The sequence below is a fragment of the Euphorbia lathyris genome, chromosome 10 (genome assembly GCF_963576675.1).
Source record: "Euphorbia lathyris chromosome 10, ddEupLath1.1, whole genome shotgun sequence".
NCBI lineage: Eukaryota > Viridiplantae > Streptophyta > Magnoliopsida > Malpighiales > Euphorbiaceae > Euphorbia > Euphorbia lathyris.
This window is the reverse complement of record NC_088919.1, coordinates 23286446-23292419: the sequence shown is the minus strand read 5'-3', so window position 1 is coordinate 23292419 and position 5974 is coordinate 23286446. Positions and strand designations below refer to the sequence as shown.

The 5974-nt window shown below is 30.1% G+C and overlaps 1 long non-coding RNA gene across 1 annotated transcript; it reads right to left on the bottom strand.

The window, feature by feature from the left end:
- Positions 1-2716: 2716 nt before the first annotated feature.
- Positions 2717-5587, bottom strand: LOC136209396 (uncharacterized). Its single transcript, XR_010677518.1, has 2 exons — positions 5456-5587; positions 2717-4291 (listed from the first exon to the last, which is right to left on the bottom strand). It is a non-coding gene; the product is annotated as an uncharacterized lncRNA (long non-coding RNA).
- Between the last annotated feature and the right edge of the window lie 387 nt (positions 5588-5974).

Here is a 5974-nt window from a genome sequence, read left to right as displayed (position 1 = left end):
CTGAATTCCTTACAAGATCCAGCAACAGGAGGGGAACCAAGCTTCTCATGAGAGCCAGTAATAGCATTGAAATCTCCAAACACCAACCAATTATTATTTGGAAAGGCACAACTATAAAGAGAAGACCACAACTCCCTTCTTTCCGAAGCCAGGTTACTACCATAGATAAAAGAAAGCAGAAAAGATTTATCACCCAACTGGTGTTGAACAGAAATATGTTGAGCATGAGAAGAAGCCTCCCTAGTAAGAAGCCAAAGAGTCGGCGAATCCTTGTCATTCCATGCAAAGATAGAAAGACCTAGAGATCTCCAAAACCTATCAGCAGTGTCACTAAAACAAACAAGAGGTTCAGCAAGACACAAAAAATCAGGACGATGTTGTAGGCACAGAAGCTTCAGGGCTCGTTGAGTGCGATCATTACCGATGCCCCTACAATTCCAATATAGCACAATCATTGAAACCGCACAGGCGGCTTGCGAATCACAGAACTGGTTTTCACTATTGCGAATCACATCCCCAATTTTCTTTAACATTGTTCGCAAACTAATATGATATAGAACAAGCTGCTTTGGCTAACACATTGGTAACATTGATTGCAGGCCGCTTGATAAAAGATACATTACTATTCTCAAGATCCAATAATATGGATTTACAATAAGATATAGAGTTCATGGGAGTAAAATGTTAACTCTGACTAACGTTCATTTACTCTCAACAAAAACAAAACTCACCAACAAGATTAATTTAAAATTTTACATTTCATTATTTCTATTAACCTCCATTAATCTCCTCCCAAACAATAGCTTGGTTAAAATAGGATAATATCTCTTTAGATAATTAGGATTCTTATTTATCTTAATAACTTGATTAGATAAACCTAATGGATCCAACTTACTTAAAGGGTGACAATTTATATATCTCCCACATGTACGCAACTGAACAATTTAATTTGTTTCTTCTCATTCATGCTCATAAATAGTTCATGCGACTAGCATACTGTTGGCTCTTGGAATATTTTGATAACTTCACAACAGTTGAACTATTCATTACAATGATAAATATGTTACAAATATTGAGTAAATAAATGAGATAAATATTTATCAAACTATTGTAAAATAATATCTGTAGTATTATTCTGAGTATGAAAATAAACAGTGAAATACAAATTGCTTAGCATATACACAATATTATTATACGAACATTTGTATACCATTAAAGAAAAGAAGAAAGAAGATATACGAGCTCTCCTACATTTTACATTGAAGAAATCATTTGCAAAAATAAGAGACAAAGAGTCTTATACTCATAAAAAGCTTCAAAGCAAATAAACCTCTTTAAGAGAAAATATTCAAAACAAATATTACAGTACAAAAGTCTTATAAAAGAAGAACTTTGTCAAAATAAGTCTCATATCAAAAAGACCTCTGAGAATTTGATACAGACGGCTCTTTATTATAAAGAGTCTTATTCAAAGATCTTTATTATAAAGAATTTCATACAAGGCTCTTACTATTAAGATTCTTATCTAAGACTTATGTTTTAAAGTGTGCTAATCACTAAAAATAAAATAACATTCACTTTATAACAGTCATATTACAACAATGGTATTACAATGGATAGATTCTCTTCAACTATAAAAGGAGATCAAGTCTTCATTTACAAATTGGAAAGTCTTACAACAATTTTCTATGTTGAGTTAGTCTAAAGTTTTTTCCAACATTCTTCTTGAGATCAAAGATTGAGTGTTCATTCATATTATTTATAATACATATTTACTCAATCATCCTGTAGAGTTTCTTACTTAATCTTTAAAAGTAAGATTATAAGCACACTAGTTTGTGTGTAGGATAGTCACTTGAGCTATAAAAGTGATCAATGGTTTGATTCTTATCGAAGAAAATAATTGTAAAAAGCTCACCAAGCACCCGTCGATTTTGATAAGTTTGGTACTTGAACTTGTAAAAAGTACTGTTAAGTTTGTTAAGAACTTGTAAATTTAACTCGGGTTTGTTAAGTACTCGTAAGCTTAACACATCTTTCTTAGGCACGGTGTGAGCTTAAGAGAGGTTTGATTTGTGCCTATTCAAGGAGTGTATTATAAAGCTTTTGAAGAGAGGAGTAGGTCTAGTTTTGCTGAACCACTATAAATATTCCGTGTCATAATTTCTCTATCCCTAGTCTCTTTATTATTTAAGCAATTTGATTGTTCTTTACTTCATCATTTAGAGAAACTATAATATCCGGTCAATATTAATATCTAGTCAAGTTTTTTAAACTGTTTTAAAGTTTTACAAACACTTAATTCTACATCTTTTGTAAAACTTAGGCTTAATACATATTATATAAAAAGATTATTTTCAATAATATATATTTAAATATAATTTTTATTTATATATAATACCAAGGTTGTAAAAGACGCTAGGCGCTAGTCGGGCGGAGAGGGCCCTTACTGATTAATCTGCGATTAATCGGATTTGTATTTTTTATATTTATTTATTATTAAATAAAGTATTACATAAATACCATTAATATATAAATTATACTATGTAAAAATAATAATATAAAATATTTAGGATAGAAAAACACACCTATTTTAATATTATTTATATTAATGTCCTTAAAAAATAATAAATAGATTAATAAAACAATATTTATAACAAAATGTATCAAAATAAAATAAAATTAATATTCTTAAAATAAATTTAATAGTTTAAGGTTTTTTTTTTGTTTTTTTTGTTATTTAATATTTTTTTTAAAAATTAAAAAAGTTGACATAAAATTTAAGGACCAATTTTTTCAAAAAGGTCGCCTGGGAGCCGCCTAGGAGCCGCCTAGGACCGTCTAGACGGCCAAAAATCGGTCAACCGATTTATGCCGCCCGATTAGTGAAAATCGGGACAATGTTCTAAAAATCTCCGCCTTGGCCGAGTTTTAGAACACTACTCTGCCCGTCTTTAAGATATATTCTAACTTATTTGGGACCATCAATTAGTATCATAGTCTTACTCTTGCCCTTTAGATTTAATCATCTGAGAGTTAAACATTCCAATATGGCTAGCAATTCAAATAACATTCCAAATGTCTCTCCCAATGGTTAATCCATCACTAAACCTACTTTGTTTTATGGCTCAAACTATATTTTATGGAAAACAAGGATGAGCATTTTTATTTAATCTGTGGATACAGAGGTCTGGAGATTAATGAAAAAAATGGGTTGTATATTCCTTAAAAAATTATTGATGGAATACGTGTTGCTAAAACAGAAAAAGATTTTGATCAAGATACTGGAATAAAATTTCCTTAAATGCTAAAGCTATAAACACGATTCACTGTGCATTTGATTTAATAAATATAATCGTGTTTCAGGTTGTGATTCTGTTAAAAAGATATGGGACAAGCTTGAGACAACATATGAAGAAACTAAAAAATTTAAAGATGTAAAGATCAACCTTCTAGTTGGATATTTCGAGTTATTCAAGATGGAGCAAAATGAATCCATATCGGACATGAACACCAGATTTACCATCATTATCAACAAATTAAAGAATTCGGATAGATCATACAAATATGAAGAACTTATCAAGAAATTGATGAGAACTTTGCCAGCAATATGAGATTCAAAGCTCATAGCTATTGATGAAGCTAAAGATTTATCAAATTATTCATATGATGAAATCATAGGCTTTTTGCTTGTCTATGAAATGAAGATAAATCCAATCAATAACTGAACTAGTAATGATAAGAAGAGCAAGTCTATTATTCTGAAAGCTGACTCAGAAACCGATGCATAACAGAAACTGATTGTAAAGAAGCTCTTTTATCGAGATAGTTCAGAAAAATTCTACAAAAGAAAACAAGTTTTAGGGGGTGTTTGTTTGCTTCTTTTCATGCTTGTATTTGCCTTTTCACTTTAAAAATGAGAGTTTTATATGTTTGGTTAGTGACCTCATGTTTGCCTTTTACATATGAAAAAAGCAACATTAGGTGTTTGGTTAGTGACCTCATGTTTGCATGCATTTCACACTTGAAAAGCAACATTTTACAAAAGCTGAGAATCTCTGCTTTTTGGAAAAGCTGCTTTTTTCAATAGCAAACCGTAACAGCAAACAACAACAACAAATAGCAAACCGTAACAGCAAGCAGTAGGTAAAACAAACGGGTCCTTAGTATCATGAACCACAATAGTTACTTCTCAAATTGAAGTTGAATGTGTTTATAAGTAAGTATGTTGCTCAAGTTCTTTAGATGAAGCATCGTCCAGAGGATTACAGTTTAAAATTTGATCATATACCTATAAGTTGTGACAACACAAATACAATTAATCTGGTGAAAATCGTATCCATCATTCTAAAACCAAGCATATAGCACATAAAGCATCACTTCATCGGGGTTCATGCTAACAAAAGAGACACTACTTTAGAATTTGTCCCGTTGAACGAACAGAGATTCAGCTATCTAGGTAGAGAAATTGGAATGGTCAAAATCCTATTGAGAGTTAAAAAATTCCTTAAATCTACCTCAACTGATTCATCATCTTATTATACTATTGTTAATTATGTTAAGCATGTCGATAAAAATCCTTATTTGTTTGTGCATAATTAATCTTTTTATCCATAAGTTGTTTGTTCAATATAATGTGAAGCGTTTTTTTTTTTCTGGGGTTTGTCATAAAAAAAGAAAAAAAAATTAGTGTGTCATAAGCATTTTCTACCTAGTTTGTTTTTTCCTTATCTAAGTAGTTTTGTTTATATATCAATTTATTCTATGAGTTGTCTTGGATTTTTTTTATAGGGTAAAGTTTTTAAAAAAAATGATTTTACTTTTTTTTTTTTTTTGTATAAACGGGAACTGAGGTTTTCTATCTCTTCATCAAACAACACCTAAATGATCTCAAAATGAGGATCGTTTAGTTTGATACTATAAAAATTACTATTAACGACCTCAAAACGGACAATTCCGAGAATTAAAGTTGTTTAGAATCATATTTACTATGAAAACAATTTTTTATTTTCCAAAATTATTATTTTCAGAGTTTTCTATCTCTTTATCAAACAATACCTAAATGATCTCAAAATTAAAAAATTGACGAATTAAAATTTCTTAGAATATCAAAATGTTCAATTCTAAGGTCGTCAATGCTCATTTTAATTTGGGATCCTTATTTTTAGTAAAGCGAAAACCACAGTCATGTCCTAGTCATAAACGAAAACCTCAATCCCTATTTGAAAAAAAACTTTCAAGTACCAGTGTAGCAAAAAAAAAAAAAAACATATATGTTTTTTTTTCTTTACCCTTATATAGGGTTATATATATATACTTGTTTCTCTTCTGTTCTTATTAAATTCGAAAAAAACATAAATGAAAGAATAATAAAAAGTATATACAGTTTAAAAAGATTCGATAAAATATATGAACACAATTAAAAAAAAAACATTTTAAATGTAGGAAATCAAACCTCATAGAAAATGAAGAAGGTTGTTAATCTTCAGAGAAGATCCACGAAGCTTATCAAAATGATAAGGCTGAGAGGAAAAAATTAGAGTTGGAGCATGAAGGTGTAGTTTTTTTTTTTTTTTTTTTTTTAAGATGTTTGGTTATCTAAGAAGTTAAGGAGCTTCATAGTTAGTTAGCAGGAGGATGATAAATAGGAGTAGGAGCCGACCTTATCTTAGTAGGGGTCGTGGTCACTTTTGGCAGTTGAGGCCGTGTGCTTATTGTTGAGCGCGTCTCACACCAGCTGTTGTCAAACGCGTCTCACTTCAAAAAACAACTGTAGCAAGCTATTACTAATTTAACTAACCTTCATTTACTTAACTTCAGTTTACTGATTAAGAAATTTAAATCATTTAAGTTTTTTTTTTTTTTATAAATTGCCACGTATCATTTCATTAACTTAATAATACAAATACATCACCAAAAAAAGAGGAATAAAACCTCTATCCCATACAGGCAAAAACCCACAAAGGGAATAAAA